General features: G+C 35.2%; 1 long non-coding RNA gene across 1 annotated transcript; it reads right to left on the reverse strand.

Annotated features, from left to right (window-relative positions):
• Positions 1–484: 484 nt before the first annotated feature.
• Positions 485–9,937, reverse strand: LOC139696768 (uncharacterized). Its single transcript, XR_011702656.1, has 5 exons — positions 9,843–9,937; positions 9,182–9,281; positions 8,810–9,004; positions 7,782–8,047; positions 485–699 (listed from the first exon to the last, which is right to left on the reverse strand). It is a non-coding gene; the product is annotated as an uncharacterized lncRNA (long non-coding RNA).
• Positions 9,938–18,398: the final 8,461 nt, after the last annotated feature.

Consider the following 18,398-nt stretch of genomic DNA (forward strand, 5'->3'; position numbering starts at 1 on the left):
AAATCAATTTCAGGTTAAATAAAGTTTTTTTTCAAACCCTATCAAAATTTTAATTACCAAAATCTCGATGCTGGACAGAGCCTGGTTTTTAGCAAATAGGACTTAAGGGTATATTTAAGGCATTTTTTGGCCCAAATTTCATATAAATTTGATGAAAATAAGCATATTTCAGCTTTTTTTCCATATTCCACTATTTTATAAAAATTATTCATATTTCCTCTTCTTATTTTTATATAATTAATGTGTATAGTTAATAATATATTGATAATACACATTAAATAATTTGCAAATAAATTAATTTAAGTAAAATAATTTTGGGCAAAATTTGCACTGGAAAAATTGTACTAAGTCCAGAGCAAAAAATTCTATGGCCAGGGTTGAAAAAATCAAAGTGTTATAGGGACTAAATTTTTATTAACAGTTCATTGTAAAACATTGTTCAAACAAAAATTGATTAATAAAAGTAAGAACCTTCATCACAGAAATAGAGAAGTAGATGTTACCACACAGTATAACTTTATTAGTGTGGTAACATGCTTTACAGAGTGCTTTATATACAATGCATACAAGTTGCTTACAACTTCTTCCAACGAGAGGAGTTGATTGCACACAGCATCAACAGCATTAGCATTGAAGTCCTCCAAGTGGAATCCAATTTAGTATGCTTCAGCAGGACTTCGGTTGGCTGTTACAATAATCCTAAAAAGAAAAAAAATATCTTTAAAAAGGGTTATTTTAACTAATCCAGTTTATTGAATTTAAGTATTGATATGAAAACCAATCAATAGAGTTAATGGTGATCTACACTTATGCATAAGTATTTCCTGGCATTTATTTCGAAATTCCCATTACAGAGATCAATTGCAAATTTTAATTCCACTTTGGACATTATGCTTCAATTTAAACGACGCCTTTGCTTCTTTGGCATAAACAAAACACGGTAGCTAGTGCAGTTGAATGAACGAACTATAGTAACGGATAAGAACCCCTACTCGCATCTAGAACAAATCGCATTCACATTTGCCTGTTAAGTGATCTCAGATTAACATGCTCGAGAAGAGACCATTTGTGACACCTTTCAGTTTACGTGTTTTTAATGTAGTATGTACGTAGCAGTGGACAATTCTCAATCCCTCAATGATGACTGTTTCCACAAATGGCTGGGAAAACATTTATCAGAATTTTCCGAAGAAAAAAATCATTACCTTTCAATGCACTTCTTGGATTTCATTATTTTAGGCTAATGTTGAAAACGGCTTTTTGCAGTTAGAAAAAAGAATTCAAGTGAATAAAAGAATTAAAAATTTAGGTGAATGTCCATGATTTTCTTTGATAGAAAATGCATTACCTACTTGCATACTGAGGAGGTAACTCGAAACGTCACGCAAAAAGATCACAATATGAAAGCATGTACCAGAAGGGCTTTAACTTACACAAAATTGTTGTTAAAATGCATTAAACAACCGTCCAGACAGACGGACAATTCACCTTAAGGGTATTTAATGGTGAAGAATAACTAATTTAACTGAAAACTCGTTTCACTGCGAGAATGAGATAAGCTTCTCTTGTGTTAACCAACAAAAAGTTAACTATTCCACAATTACGTAGGTAGACTCGTGCCCCTATTCACCGTGGTGTCTAGAGATTCAGTAAATAACGTCCCTTGACTTGAGTTATTTTAGAAAAATGGGGGAACTGGCTTGGTGTTCCAGTCTATAAATTAATGCTTTTCTCTATGTACATTTTGCGGTAATTATCCTTCGGTGTGACTACCAATGCTGACTAAACGCACACGACCGCTACCACACGTTATCTAATGGATCAGAAATACGTATCATGAATCAAATTGGGACAAAATTACTAACATGAGTACTGCGGCAGGAGAGAGATTACAAAAATATGGAAACAAATATTAAATTATGGAAAACATTTATTATAAATAACATGAATAATACTTTGCATGACAAATACATCAAAATATGCACAAGGAATAGGATGTTTGACAAATGATGTGTTGATGAAATAACATTGTAAATAAACCAGGAAAATCTACTGAATATTGTACTTAGTAAAATTGAAATACAAATTTAGTTAGCCCAATAGTATCAAGCAACGTCAAATCCACATAAATAACAGATTTCGTGAGGCTATTTCATGTCTCCTAAAATATTAGGTAATGACCATGATGACTAGTTTCAAAATTGTGTGTTTTCCAATCAAATTTATTCCCGATCAATCACCCTCAATTCAGATCCATTCTCCAAATATATAAATATTTGATCTAGAAAATAATCCACCCGATCGCATATGTGCCACGCACGTAAACGAACTTAGTTGAATATGAATACATGAATATCTTAGTCAATTGATTTTAAGGCATTTAGGAAATCGAAACAAGGCTTAATTGCGAAGATTTATTCTACGCACCTCAGTGTAAAAAATACCATGAATTCAGTAATCAACCCGAAGGTTGGTTTGGTAGGTGGTGGTTGAGTTAACCCAAAACTAAGCCCGATGGAGTCAAATTCACACAACAGGGTAGAGTTCCTTTCCCTATGCCGGTTATGGTTTCCCAGGAAGATCTGGTACCCGAAAAATCACAGCTGTAGCTGTGGAGCTGTAGGTGCCTCTCCCGGAAATTGAACCCAAGACCCTCCAGAGACTACTGCATGAGTACCTTAGTGTACCTAGTTATATTTCATAAGACTTAATTCCTTGCCATTAACAGAATGAATTCGGTACTTAAACGTATAGTTGAATGCCGAAATGAATTACCTGAAAAGCCGTGGATGAGATCCCCACTGGTATCTAGCACCAATCACATTCACATTCAACATAACGTGATCTTAGATTAACTTCTGACGAGAAGATGCTAAGTATAAAAGCCTACTTTAGCCTTTAAACTTTTAAATTCTATTAATTGAACATTTACAAAGAACTTTGTTACAAACTTCCACTATAGAGACCGGTGTCCTAATGTCTTAATAGATGCCTGGAATAATTTAATCAAAACTTGTCATAGATAATAGATGCATTGACATTGAATCAAAAATACCAGACTTTGGAGGAATAAATCGCATTTCATTACAATGAGCTATCGTTGAGCAAAACCGCGAACATGTAATTGAAAAAAAGAACAATTTAATAGGTTTTAAAATTCTTACATTACTTTTAATTGTTCCAATAACATATCTGAAGGAATTATTGCATTCCGAGCGCAAGAGTTCTTTTTTCAGGAATGTAAGTTAATACGAGACTAATTACCAATTTAAATCATACGCTCATGAGTATATCTTGAAATTATTTAAAGTACAACTTTCTTTCTTTGATATAAACAAGAGCTTGTAAAGTTGGGTGCCGAGATGAATAATCGCAATAATATACTATAGCAACGGATAAGAACCCCACTCATGTATTTAGTACCAATTGAATTCAACATTAAGTGACCTAAGGTGAACTTCTGATGAAAAGAATCAAATATAAACACCATTAATATAACATCATTAATTTAAAAAAATATTCAATATTTACGTAGCACCGGACGATTTAATTGCACATAAGTAGCCGCTGTCACATTTAGTATTGATAGCTGGATGAACACAACAAAACCTTCGATGATAATATATGAATTAACATTGAATGCTCTTCAACAATTTGGTGAAATAATATTTCATTATTTTGGGCAAAGATTGAGCAAAAAATTATGTTATCGAACAAAATTAAGTGAAGACATTGTTAAAAATTCTTTTACAGCTTTTTATTGTCCCAGCAACAACATTGAGGAATTATTGAACTAAAGATGAATGTCAATGATTTTCTTTGCTTGAAAATATACTGAGTTACTCGATGTAACAAAAAGATCAAAATATGAAATCATGCAACCAATAAAGGAAGCTGAACATAATGTTTATAAAGTTAAATATGCATTGAACTATCGTCGCGAAGCACCAATAATTCGCCTTTATATAACCAAACCCCAGCTATTTTCCTACCGTACTCAAATATGACAAGCTGCTACCGAAGAGCACTTATTATTAAGGGACAAGTTTTTCAAGGGCAATTTCACTACCGAAAAATTCGGCGGATGTCTTTGGTATAAAGAATACTAATCTCTGCATACTGCCGAAACAATGTGACTGCCAATGTCGACTTAACACGCTCAATTTGTCTGGCACTTTCTATTAATTTTACCAATGGTTTACAAAATGCGTAATTTCTCAACTCGTGTGTTATGGTCTCCTGAAAAATTTCATGAGGGGGTAAATTCCGAAATTTTATTTCTTAATTTCTAATGCAATCGCGATTGTTGCAGATGCCACTTATGAAAACCAACTTGGTTGATATAAGTCATTAGTCATTGACTTTAATACAACAGGCCATCTCAACATAACGTGACTAGTAATTGCCAAGTTCATTCCTACGAACTATGTGTACCTCGAAATTATTCAAACTGCGCCTTTATTTCTTTGGCATAAACCGACCGCTTTTATATTTGAAAATCGAAATGAATGATCAATCAACAGCGACGGATTTGAACCTCACTCATGTATTTAGTGCCAATTGCAATCACATTCAACATTAAGTGATCTCATATTGACTCTACAAGAAAGAATATAATTAATGGCCCATTTCCTGAACTACATTTAAATTGTCTCTGTAACATCACATCAGGAAGAATTATTACATCCCTAATGCATATTAGCTATGCCATAATTGTAGTTGAATGTGAGGCTAATAGAAAAGTTCAATCATACGCACTTTAATTGCGAAATGAATGATCAAAATAATTAGCAACGGAAAAGAACCCACCCCACTTATTTAGCACGAATCGCATTCAACATTAAGTCATCTCAGATGAACTACTGCCGAGGAAGATGATAAATGATTGTCATGTAGTCTTTAATTCTTGAAGACTTAAATGATATTAATGTAATATTTACGTAGCACAGGACGATCTAATTTCTCATAGATGACTGGTGTCACAATGAACTATTAACAGCTGGACTGGAATACTTTTATAAAAACCTACCAAGATAAATGCATTAACATTGAATACACTTCCACCAGAATTTGGAGAATGTTTACATTTTATTATTTTGAGCTAACATTGAGCAAAATATCAAAATTGTTAAAACCATTTAATTTGCAGATGCAGAACGAAGAAAAAAACAAATGAGGATGCGGTAAGGGTCTGCGAGGGTGTCTCAAGTACATATTAATGCTACTAAGGAAAGGTTTGTAACTCGAGGATACCAACCGTCAGTAGTATTAGTTTCCTAGCATGAAACTAAGAATTAGAAAGCAAACTTCAACAACCGATACCTCGACAAATAGTATTTGCAGTTTGATTAATATTCCAATAGAATTAATAAGGAAAGTGAACGTGAAAGTGACAACTCTTCAGACTTGATTGCATTTCCCATTTAAAAATGAAAAAATTGATTATTGAATACAGCCAAATTTTTATTGCCAGCTAGACAAGTAGCAGGTCAGATCATGAGTAATTATTACGGCAGTATTTAAAGGAATCTACCTCCACAATTTCAGTTTGTTTCACTTCGTAACTAAATCAGAGGGAATTACTCTTTTTCTCAAAAATGCATCACTATGCATTTTTTCAAATTTAATTCCAATTCCCATGTGTCGCACCAATTCTGAATTGCATCTAGGTCATTAGCTAACGCGACTTCATTAGTCTTCGCAACTTCGAATGTCCCTAACAGTATCGGATGATACACTGTCCGGAAAATTATTCCAAGTATCCTCGGCAGTTAGTTTTGCTTAATTCGTCAAATCTCAGAAAGGAAAGTTTTAACTCATTTTAAGCCGTCATAGTCGTCTTTATTGAATAAATAAACCTCTCTTCGGTTCGTTAACTTTTTCTGCGATTATAGAAAATTAAGCGTTGTGATCACTGATTCCGTCAATAACCTCTACATTTAAGACCTTTTCGGGTATATTTGTAGCTAATATATCAATAATGTAGGTCGCGGTAGTCCAGTGGGTAGAGCGTTGGACTGCTGACCGGAGGGTCCCGGGTTCGACTCCTGGGCAAGGCGCTCTGGGCACCTCCACCCGAGCTATGTGATTTTTTGGGTACCAGATCATCCTGGGAAACCATAACCGGCACAGGGAAAGGAACTGGCCCCCTACCCTGAAGTGTGAATTTCACACGCCGTCGGGCTTAGTACTGGGTGAACCTTCGGGTTGATTACTATGTTTATGGTTTTCCATATCAATAATGTTCTTTCCCCTTGTTGGTGAATTGACTAGATGTAAGGAATTCGAAGTGAATGTAAATAAAGAGTGACTCTTAAATCCTTTTCTTCACCTCCATTCATAAAACCGTACAAATGCCAATCCACGGTGGAAATTTTAATGTTTCCACCGTGGATTGGCATTTGTCCACGGTGGAAACATTAAAATTTCCACCGATAATTAGACTTCATTTTTGTGGGATGTAAAGCTTTTTATCTGCCTTTCTACATCTTGTATTGAGTATAAAGCCAGCGTGGGATGGTCCATAATACGCACAGACACTTTTCGCTCTGGGTATTTTCAGAAAGCACTAACACTTTCTATGCAGTTCACAGGAAATAACTCAGTTCTACTGGCGCTAGAGCTTTTAACCGCAATAAACACTCCTCTGGCTATATTCTGCCTGTCGTTTCTATAAACTGTAATGGCCTTGGGAAATATTTCTTTGTCTGTGATATCATCTGTTAACCAACTTTCAGTTCCTATAATGATATCGGACTGCTATGAATGAGGAAATTCCGGTATTTTATTTTTTTAACTTCGGCAGTTAACTATTTATAAGATAATCTACCGTTTAAGGTAGGTTTTTGGATGGACGTAATTACTAATTAAATAATTTGTAGTCCCTAGCAAAACATCCTACTCTACATCAGGTTTCAGGTACCCTCTTCAGCTCCGAGTACTTTCTTCCTCCCTTCATCCCGTCCAACATCAATATCCTGTTCCTTCCCAGTTAACTACTACTACAGAAATTATTTTTTTGACAAAAACCTTTGTGTGCGTTGCAGTATGCTTTAGTTTAGTCTTTCGGGTGTCTTAATACCTGATCTGTCTATATTCTGATATCTAATTCTTTCTTTTGTCTCATTAGCAATGTATGTACTCTAAAAAATCTTTTGGCAGCCTAGTATTGTGAGACCCACTAATTGACCTACTCCCTTACCTAAACTTTATAATATCGTTATCAGGAAATTTATCTCTAAATTAAAATTACTCCACTACCTAACCTACGCAGTAGTCTAACGCCTTACCTCATGCTTCAGAAATTTTTTTTAGAGCATTATGGATAATAGTGTATGAGGTATGTAGATAAAGTATTTCTCATTTCAATGCTAACAACTGATTTAAGTTCGATAGTTCCATTTTCTTCATTCAAAGTTCTTAAACATACATAGGGTGGCAAAGGGAGAAAAAAACGAAAAATCATCCACCATTACAAACGCCACCGAAGGCACAAGAATATAAATATTGAAATTTTGACAGAGCCACGCCAATTTGTGTGCATACGAATTCTAGTTTTGTTCGCTTACTTACGGTGAAACTTTTCCATGCGCTTTCTTTACTCGAATGAGACCATGAGGCATTCCAAGTTTTCTAACCATTCTAAGTTCCGATGATCTGTTTTAAATGGGCAAAAACCTTTCAGGAATCTTTATATCCGAGCAAAATCTTGTGTAAAATCCTTCATCTTATGGTAAAAAGTGAATATAATTAAGTAGAGAAAATGCTTCCGTGGTAACTACCTTTCAGAGGATACGAGCCTGGATTATCGAGGGCTTTTGGAGACACACTAGGCGTCAGCTGTTGACCAGACCATGGCAGCTGGCACTCTGCGATGATCCGAAGTGTCCCATCTCCTGATCTCGTAAATTTGACGCGATGTAATTTAAAGCTGCAAAGGATTCCCACCATCATACTCAGGAGCTGATGTTATCAGCAAACTATTGTCTCAGCTAAAGATTTCGTTGGTCCATTTGAGATTTAGCTCCTCCAATTGGGGTGCAAGTCACTAAAAGGAAGCATTTATAATATCAGTATACACTAAAAAAAATTTAATCTGAATTAATAATTCCATTATAAAATACAGACTACGAAACTAAAATAGGTGCAGTAAAATAGTAATCTTCCACGAATTAATTTTCAATTAAAAGTTATTTTCTCAGGACCATTTCAGTCGCGTATCACGGTACGCGCGGATAAAAGGCGCAATATATAACGAGCCAATTTAGTGAAAACTTTCTATATTTTACAACGCCGAAAAAACTTGAGAACAATATTGCTAATAAATTTCAACTATTAATCATTATCCCAATTGAATAATTTAACATGCGATTAATTTAGCCATCGTCATCTAAAAATTGCGAGGACTAATATTAGTAATATAATAATATAGTATAAAATGATAGTATATAATAATATTAGTAAGAAGCACAGCAATTCTTTATATGACTTGCAAATATGGCTAGCATGGATTGCGATTAAAACGAGGTTGTAATGTTACAAGACCCCAATTATGTAGAGAAGTGGAAATATAAAATCCTTAATCGACGCTATAAATTATTCGTTTTCCTCAACGAAGTTAAGTCGTTACGTTAATTCAAAGGCGGAATTTATCCCGTTATCTGCAGCGAGCGCGCGATACCCATCCTACTCCAAATTGAGGCTGCACCAGCGGTTAAAAATTACAATTAATCTAGCTAAATATAGACAGCTTCAAGGTTGACAGATTTCACAGAAAAGGCTAAAATTAAAAGCGCAGAAATTGAGTTACCTTTTGGGTGTAGGAATGAAAAGCACCATGAAATCATCTTGCCGATCAGTTGACCACAAGAACATTTTTCGTCTTGCCACTTCGAAGTGGGCCTCTCGATTTGATGAAATAGCGATGGATGGATGGTGTTCTTCTGCAGTGGAAATGGCCAGGAGTCCTTTAAGTAATACCCTCGGCATCTTGATGTTGAAACTTCTGCAAAGAATGAAAGATGCACAAATCAGTTTTTTAGATTAATAATTCTTTCTATTATCTCAAAGATTTAGCTGATAAAGTCTTAAAAATACGTGATGAAGTGATACGAAAATGAATAAAATCAGATCTACAAAAATAAAAATAAGTGCAGTAAAATAGTATTATTCAACAAATTACCGTTCAACTAAAAATTATTTGCTCAGGACCAACGCATCACGGCACGGGCCTCTGCCCCTACTGTTCTCTCCAATTGCGTCATCACACACCTTCGGGCGAACTGAAAATAGAAATTCACGCCGAAAATGATAAGTCACATTACGTATTTTTAAGCATGAGATTTAACTAACTTGGCAAGTGTTCGATTTTAACATGCTTGAAGATGTTTCAGACACGTGAAATTTCACAAAGAATACCCAAATGAGAAATTTCCAGGTTCGCTTATTCCAATGCATTTCCACGAATTTCGAGAATGCCTTGAAAGAAAAATACATGGTACCTAGATCTCCCGAGTAAAATATAAGATCTGAACAGCACAGTGGCTCAAATAGAGAAGAGCATAAGACTTCAGTAACCTCGCGTCAAATTTCACCTTTCCCAAATCTAGAGTTAAAAGTGCCTTACTTCAGTTACCACGGTAAGTATAGGCTAATTTATCCTTTTAAAAGTGAACCAGCGTTATTACAACGTTAAGAATTGAGGACACTTAGGTTGCGAGAGAAACAATTCGGGTTCAGCATGGAATGCGACGATCACAGGAAATGCGTTTAACAAATATAATTCGGGTGTGAAAGTATTCCAGGATAATTAACGAAAATTAATAGTATACATAGCCACTTACCTAAATTACTCAAGACACGTATGACCCTCCGTTACTCTTGCTACGTCGTTTGCGCCATCCAAGTATTCCCTCTCTCTTCAGCACACCTGCGGTAACCACAGCTGTCGAAGAAATGATTTCTGGAACTGGGAATGTAAAGGGAAGGGGCGAAAATGGTTCGGTGGACGTAGGGCATTGGCGGGCGAAGATGAGAGAAGGGGGCGAAGGGGAAGGCTTTGTGCTGCCGGGAAAGAGGTGGGGGAAGAGTGAGGGAGATATTAGATTGGGAAGGAGGGTGATGGGAGGAGTGTACATGGAATTTTTACAGCAGGAGAGGGAGAGGATGACGAAAGAATATCGTTCGGAGGGACAGCTGAGCGTAAAATGTCACGAGCATAAAACGAGACAAGCATGTGTTCATGGAACTGCATATGAAATACAAACATTAGAATAAAATAAAGAATCTTACAACATTGATTGGAGCATGTTCGAGGTGTACGCACTCCGTGGTTATGCGAATGGTATATCATAAGCGCAAACAAAAGAGCATTTGATTTCCTACCTTTTCTAGAAAAAACGAAGGTGCGTGCGAGAGGAGAATGCTATTGATAACATAAAAACCAAACGTTCACAAGATGAGTTTTCACCGAAATACCTAGAAAAACTAACTTCTGAAGAGAATTGACATACATCTTGGACAATGGACTCGGCGATCAAAATTTTCTGCAAGTATAATACAGAATACAAACGTCTAGTAAAATATTACCATTGAAAGAGTATACGTTTCCAAGTGTCCTTGGGTATTTTTCCATTCCTTAAGGTCTAATGCGTGCTCATTTAGATCACGGCGTGATTTTGATTCCGTAGTCTGAACAACTGCCCCCTTTGGGTCGTCCCCAACTTGACGATGTTCACTCCTTCGTAGGCTCTGAGAGCTCACGAAGAGGCTCTGAAATTTTGGCGGTGAATTTCTAAGGTATCAATCCTTAGCTAATATTGATTATTTAGGACTCCAGTAGAACTAATATTTCGGTCAGCTAGGTGATCGTCAACGGAAGTGAGAATTTGGCAACGGGGAAGACAACAGTAGCGAAGCACTGCCCATGGTAAAGTGAATAGCTTCAAGTTGGAGGAAGTTGGGGAGGCAGCGGAGGTCTCGTTTTTTTGGGATGAGGGTGAGGCAAGACTTGGAATTGGGATGTTTTCTATTTTACTATTTAGTCTGTGTAATTTTAAACTCGGGAACCAAGTTAAATAAGGGGCTATTGATGATTCCCGGTTCGTTGTTCATGATTTTGTCTCCGTGCAAGTGTATATGCGAGCTCTCGGTGGCATCAAATGTTAAATATTGGGTGTGTGTGAAAAATTAATACTTCTAGAAGGTTGACACGTTACAAATTCACTCCCACTGATGTGTCTGCGATGGCTTCCTTGGGGCAGGTCAGATTTCTACTCGTGGAAGCCGACGGTTTGCTCATAAGGGATCTGTTACCGACTATGAAGTCGCTGGTTAAAAATTGGAAAGGAAATCAAAACATGGGTCCACTCGACGTCACCTTACCTGCCGGCCCGTTCGAATTGCCTTCCCCCCTTCGAAGCCTTGCAGCCAACAGAAAAGGGAATGCCGAGACGGCTTCCTCCCCGTCTTGCCTGCAATCCCTTTCGCTTATCCTATCTCATATCCAGAGGCATATGTGGATCGAACTACCTACTACAAATGCAATGACTGAATACGCTCTCATGAATGACATAATTTCCCCTGAGTAAATAATTGTTTCCAGGAAACAACTTCGATTTCCCTAAAAACTGCGTCTATCCAGAGGTACGAACCAGGAAGTACCCTCGAGGAATTCTTCAACACAACAAACAATAAGCGAAAAAGTAGAGGAGGAACATGCCATAACAGATAAATACGGCAGAATGAATTGGATAATGCATCTCGAAATAATGAAATTTTAAAGATGCAATACATTTGCTGCTCCTAAATAATGAGAGACTCAAGAGGAAGCGGGGTAGACCAGAGATAGCGTGTCAATGGAGACAAAATTCGCTGGTTCGATTCCCATAATTGGCGAAGCTTTTTAAAAACATTTCAGCTTAGACCAAGTTTGTTAATGGTTTTTCGGAACAAGACAACCACACAATAACAGGAAAACTACAATAACGGTATTTGGAACGAGAAAAATAGACTCCTACTGAAAAAAGCTACCCTGAACTCATGGTGAAAGGCAGCAGTTTAACAAGTGCATCAGTGGCGCAGACCTAGTTGATCGGCCCGGTATCAGCTGCCACAGCTGCGGGCTAGAGTGAAGTTCACGGTATCGGCCGCAGTACTGCAATGTAGAATGCAATGGGAAACCACCACATTATTCTCCCCAGAATATGCAGTCTTGAATTCAATTAGAAAAGCGAGTAGTAGCTGCAGTAAACCAATCCTAGCATTTAAATACTCATGATGATGAAGAGGAAAGAGGAGCATGTTACACCACTGGGTAGAGAGCATTCTAATTAATAAAAGAATAAACTAGCCGGCTGGTTTGTGTTCGTTTCCAGGCAGTTAAAAATTGGTGGAATGCAGTAAGTACATTTTCGGAAAGCGAAGAAAATGTTAGCATCCACTAGACTAAAGCTTCGGACCTTAATTTTCATGGAACGAAATGGTCTAACCTTGCGTTGGTATTTTTATTTTTTTATTTTGATGAATTTATTGCAGGAAATAGAAATAGATTGGAGGGATAGGCCGCAACCTGTAAATGTCTCAGACTGCTCAGGTGCGAGTGAGGGATGTAGAGTCCGGATAAGCAGTTAATTAAAAATTATGAATATTTTCCGCAACATAAAATTTATTAATGCAAATTCCAAGGTAACTAGGTGGACAGGTGGCTAACTCGTCGGGTGGGCATGACGATGATGTAGTTACATTGAAACCGGTAGCATTGATAAATTCTATTTTGTGGAAAATATTGCCTTTATTAAATACTAAACTATTTTATTCCTTAGAATAAAAAGGAGCTTGTAAGGCAACCATTTTTGAATGATGGATTATGCCAGAGGGGCCATCACAAAGTGCCTGAATGAGGTTCCTATTGACACCTTCCAGGAAACTTACTACTACTGGTAGGGGCACTGGCAAGCTCCACACAGTAGTTTCTTCTTCTTATTGAATTCCTCTCTTGTCAAAGCCATTCTTGACTTGGTTTCCTCGTAACCGGACATATCTTCAGCGATGGTACTTTCCAAATACCTAAAGCTGTCTACTTGTTCCATTAGTTCACCTTCCAATGTGATGCTAATCCTTTCACCTTTACCTTCTATTGTGATACTCCTAGTCTTTTGTTTGCTTAATAACATTCCATATTCTTTACATTTGTCGTTAAGTTCTATGAAGTCAATAAAATTACGGACGTCATAGACTTTTAACTTGAGAAATCCAGAGGTCAGCTTAGGAGAGAATGGAGTCCAGAAGAAAAATATTCTCATGACCACAAACTCATGATGATGAAATGACAATCCATGTAAATATCAGGTCTTCTAAATTTCAGCTTCCCTCACATGGATTTTGCATTGAGGAAGTTGATGTGATAGACATCAGGATTAATTGACCCAGCTAGTGAATTGTAGTTGAAGTGATTGGGGGCGCTATCCTGTCATACTTTTTAACATTTTCAGTTATGATAAATGCCTAAGTAGTCAAGATATTTCAATACTCTAAATGTATTCAGATTGTGAAGTAGTTATAAGAAGCACAACAGTTCTCCCTCCTTTTACAGCCAGTCACTGTCTTGTTGGGTTTTCATTTTGTTACATTCCAGCAGTTGAATCTCTATATTTTATCATAAAAATATTCTGTTAATTATAACTTATATCCGTTTGAAGATTCCCCTATTTTTAAAAATAAATGATCAAAAATTGATTTCTCAACAGCTAATTAAGAAAAAACTTCATGGTAGCGATGAACGCTAATAATAAAGTTAAAAAGAAAAATAAGCAAGGTTCTAATGCTTTAAAACTTCAGTGCATGTCCAGTTTCACATATTTACATCCATATAGCAACTTCCTTTAAGCGATAAAGTGCTGCACTATGCAAGATGCATGCTAATGCTTTTTTGGTTAATTATACACTTGTAACAATGAAAATGCTGTAAATGTCCTTTTCCACCATCTCAGATTGGGATGGTAGAAAAATAATTTTGACCTATCAATCCTGGACACTACACTAATAAAATAATAATAATTGAGACATAAGATCAGGATAAATGATGTACTCCTCAATATATTTTCTTAAAAACTTTATAATGAAAATTGAGTACATAAAACCCATTTCCATTGGTATTTCCTCTTAATCTTCTATCTAAAATTATCAATTGCTTAACACTATACATCCCTGTCAAAATGACAAAATTTTTGTGCGAACAAAGAACACTGTGTTCATTGACAACATATACATACAAAATCCTTATCTTGCTCACTCTCATGGCTATATGCATATATATGTATATATATTCACATATTACTTATTATTTATATCTTAGTAGTATGCTATGACCCTGAACCATAATGTACATCCATGATCTTAATTAATAATTAAATCAGACATAAAGTCATGTTTAAACCATCAATTTTTCTGTTTTTATCCAAAATATATAAATACTCGTACTTTCATTCAGAATTTCATTGCTCATGATAAAACTTAAAAGACAATCAACATTCATGTCTAAAGAAATTTATCATCATGTCATTACCTTTTCTAACGTATAAATTTAATAGAAAAACAAAATATAACCATATACATATATTGATGTTAAAATCTGCCAATTTAATTATTAAAGATGTTTGAATCTTTTGACTGAAAAACAGGAATACTTCCTTTGCCTGGAGGAGCTGAAGAAAAATGAAACAAATTTTCAAAGCATTCATTTTCCAAACTAATTGAATTTTTACCTTATCAAAAAACTTTTGATGGTCACAAAAGAAAATAAAACAAGAGAATATTTGGAAACCTACGGCTGTGGAACAGGGAAAGGATGAACAAAAAAGAAAAAAAATATGAATAGATGTGCACATGCTGGTGCCTGCAATAAAATTATTCTTTGTGAAAACTCTGAAAAAAAAAAGAAATTTTTTGAAATTTCAAAAAACCAAAAGATGGCAAATAAAATTCAACTGAGTTTCTCAATTTTTTTTGCACCAAATCGTGCAAATTATCACATTTGAGTCTTCGAAATTCAGTTTTTGATTTCTAGTTCTGTGTACACTGGGAGACATTGGATGGCATTTTGGGTGGCATAGCCTTTTGAAATCCAATAAGGCCTCCATATCCATTGGTTATACATGTTTCAAGACCTAATACAGTTACATGAAGCGATGGCTTATACCAAACATCATAATAATGCAACACACAAGATATTCATGTAACATAAATAAATATGAGAAAATTGAATTGATAAATTACACATGGCAAAGCATTCTCATCATCAAATAACGTGTACTATACATTTTACCATGTACACCATATATTTTCTCTCTCTAATGTGAATATTATTTTATTTTCCAATTTTTTCAGGCCTTGGCGAAAAACGTACAACTGGGGTAATTGGCAGATACAGAACACAACTATATTTTTGAAAAGTCAAAACCACTCCTTAAACAGAATAAATGTTTGGATGGATGTCCTGCCAAGTTTATAACAGTATATTATACTTTTACAGCTGAAGAAATAAATAAATGAAATACTTTTGTTGGGCAAACATATTACTCTAGTTTTGCCACTGCTTGACTCCATTCCATCTAAGTACCTACATTATATTCTGTATTGTGATACACATCTTCGAGCTCTTTTGAGAATATTTAATAAAATTGACTTTGCACGGCTGAGATATTCCTACTTCTGGTAGTATCACTTCCTTGAGTAGGTGTTTAATACATTCCAGGAGAATTTGGCAATTTCCCTAGTGTATGTAGGTTTCATTTTAATTTTCTAATTGTCTAATATTTGCTTATCATGACCTGCTTCACACCAATTTCTGAAGCAAAATTACAAACAGACCTTAGTAAGGGTGGACCCCAAAAAATTTCAAACATCTTCATTTGGATCACATTATAAAAGTGAAATCATTAGTAGTAATTCTATCAGTGTATTAAGTTTATCAAGATAATAGAAATGAATTTACTGAACATAAAAAACATTTAACAGCAATGATGTTGGCATGAAACTTCACTGGAAGTAATTTGAATACACATGATATATTTTTCCATACTTAGGCATTTTAAAATTTATATGAATGATAAGGTACAGGTATCAGAAGCAGACTTGGAATGGGCAGCGATAGGTAGGGGATTAAGACAGTTTTGACTATTCTCTCAGCTATTTTCTAACAAACTATATGCAAAGGAAATATGAAGGATGGAAAAGGCTTGAGTTGGGAATAAAAGCAGATGTTAAGGTGATTAAATTCACTGGGTTTGCAGATGGTTAAGTAATATATAATAAGGTATCCAGTTATCATCAAGTGCTTTATAAGAACAACGCAAAAAGTGGAAGGGTTGAAGATTAAACACAAGAAAAAGCTAGTAATTGGGCTCTTGAGAAGTATGAAAAGTAAATTACATACTAAAGTAGAGTAGGTGTAGCAGTTCATGTATATGGACAGTATTATAGTGGAAAAAAGGTGTAAGGCATTAAGGAGATTGCATTGCTAAAAGAAGCATTAACTAGGAGATGATAATGATCCAAGGGTATGCCGAGTAAAGAATGCGAAGAAAAGATTAGTGAAAAGATTAGTGAGAATATGGTGCATGACACCAAAATGATCTTGGTCTTCATGGCAGGAGGATGAGTGTCAATTAGGACCGTCTGAGATATGGGTTTAATAGAAGAGAAGAAATAAGTAGAACAGAGAGGAAGATTAATAAGGAAGTTTAAATGAGGTGAGTAAAGAGAGGTGTTTGCTGGAGAAAATCCAAAAAAGGCAGAACATATTGAGTGGAGAAAACATTGAAAGGTAGTGGGTTGTTGAAAGCCATGGTAGAAGAGAGAATGTTGACGAAGCAGGGTAGAGGGGAGGGAGAGAAGGGAGAGAATAGGCATTTTAGACAGCAGGAAGGTTGGCAGGAGTTTAGCAGATATGGAGAAAGAAATGATGCAGGGCAAACCAAAGGAAAGTTTTTGTGGTAAATTAAAGATGATAGTTATTAGGGGCTGTCCTAAATCCACCATTAAAACGTAGAATATATTGAATGAAATTAGGAATTGTGATAAAATAACTTCTAAGTGGCAAGTGAATTATCTCACTTGCCTTTGGTCTGTGAATTCATGTAATAAAAATTGACAAATAAAACAAACTGATGAGTGTTCTTGTTAGCTATTTAGGAAAAATTACTTGATATACTTATAATTAAAATGAAACATCTGATTCCATCATTTTATCCATGGTGAATGAAGAGATAATGTTTCCATTAAAAAGCTCCTTACCATTTTCTACCTACTTACCCTAACAAGCTCCAACTTTTGAAATCAAAATAAATTTACCTTTAGCACATTTACCACCAGGGATTCTCTTTAAGATGGACAAATGAATACGTATACACCTTTTTCTTTGAAGCTAAAAGGTTTTACCAAGGAAACATGAGTTATAAAATTCAGTGAAATATTTTATGCCTACTCATTGGATTTAATGTAAGGGCTTGCTTAAGAGAATCTATAAATTACTTCAATCAAATCAACTCTTAGTTAACTGAGTGCCTTCCAGAGCAGTTTTCTACAAAGACTTTGTCGTGCCTTTTCTCACGGTAAAGATTCACCTGATTGGAACAAAAATAAAACTGAAGAGCCCTCTCCTTCATAGGATTAAGCACTAAATAGTTATGTACCTATATTGTATTATATTTATTTGTGCCTTTGTTTTTTTACAACATACTCCAAAGTATTTTAATCTATAAATTCATGTTTAGGTCCCCACTTTTAATTAACCAGTTCTTCCTGTTACAGCTGTGGTCTTGGGTGAATTTCTTTGGTGTGATTTCATAATCCAGCAAGTATAATTTAATGCCAATGTAGTTGATTCATGATGGGTGGTAAAATATGCGTAAACTTTTATGTAACAAGGCTTCAAATATAATTTTTTTTGTATTTGGCATAATTAAAAAACTGATAAAGTATATTTGGCATACAATTATTCCTATCAATTGTTTTCATTGTCCTAATTAAGAATTCTTCAAATTAAAGTTACTCCTAGTAAAATGCATCAACACATAATGATATTATTTTGTTGGAATATAAAATATTGGAAAAATAAAATTCTAAACTCTCAAACCATTTTTACTCCAGCTACATTATGCAAAATTAAAATGGTTTGACTTGAGAGAAGCGAAATCCTTTCTTGATGAGGGATTTGCAACTTGCAAATACAATAAGGTGCTAATCTTATGTTATCTCAAAAGAAATAACTGAATTGTTTATCTGAAAAATTATGGTAACATTTCTTGCCAAAGTTAACATTGACGATTCATTCCCAATACAAAAAAAACTAAATTATTAAAATTATAACTTGTTATGAAGCTCATGCATATGTTTCTTGT

Source organism: Hetaerina americana, unplaced genomic scaffold (assembly GCF_022747635.1).
Source record: "Hetaerina americana unplaced genomic scaffold, ioHetAmer1.1.p SCAF_7, whole genome shotgun sequence".
Classification (NCBI taxonomy): domain Eukaryota; kingdom Metazoa; phylum Arthropoda; class Insecta; order Odonata; family Calopterygidae; genus Hetaerina; species Hetaerina americana.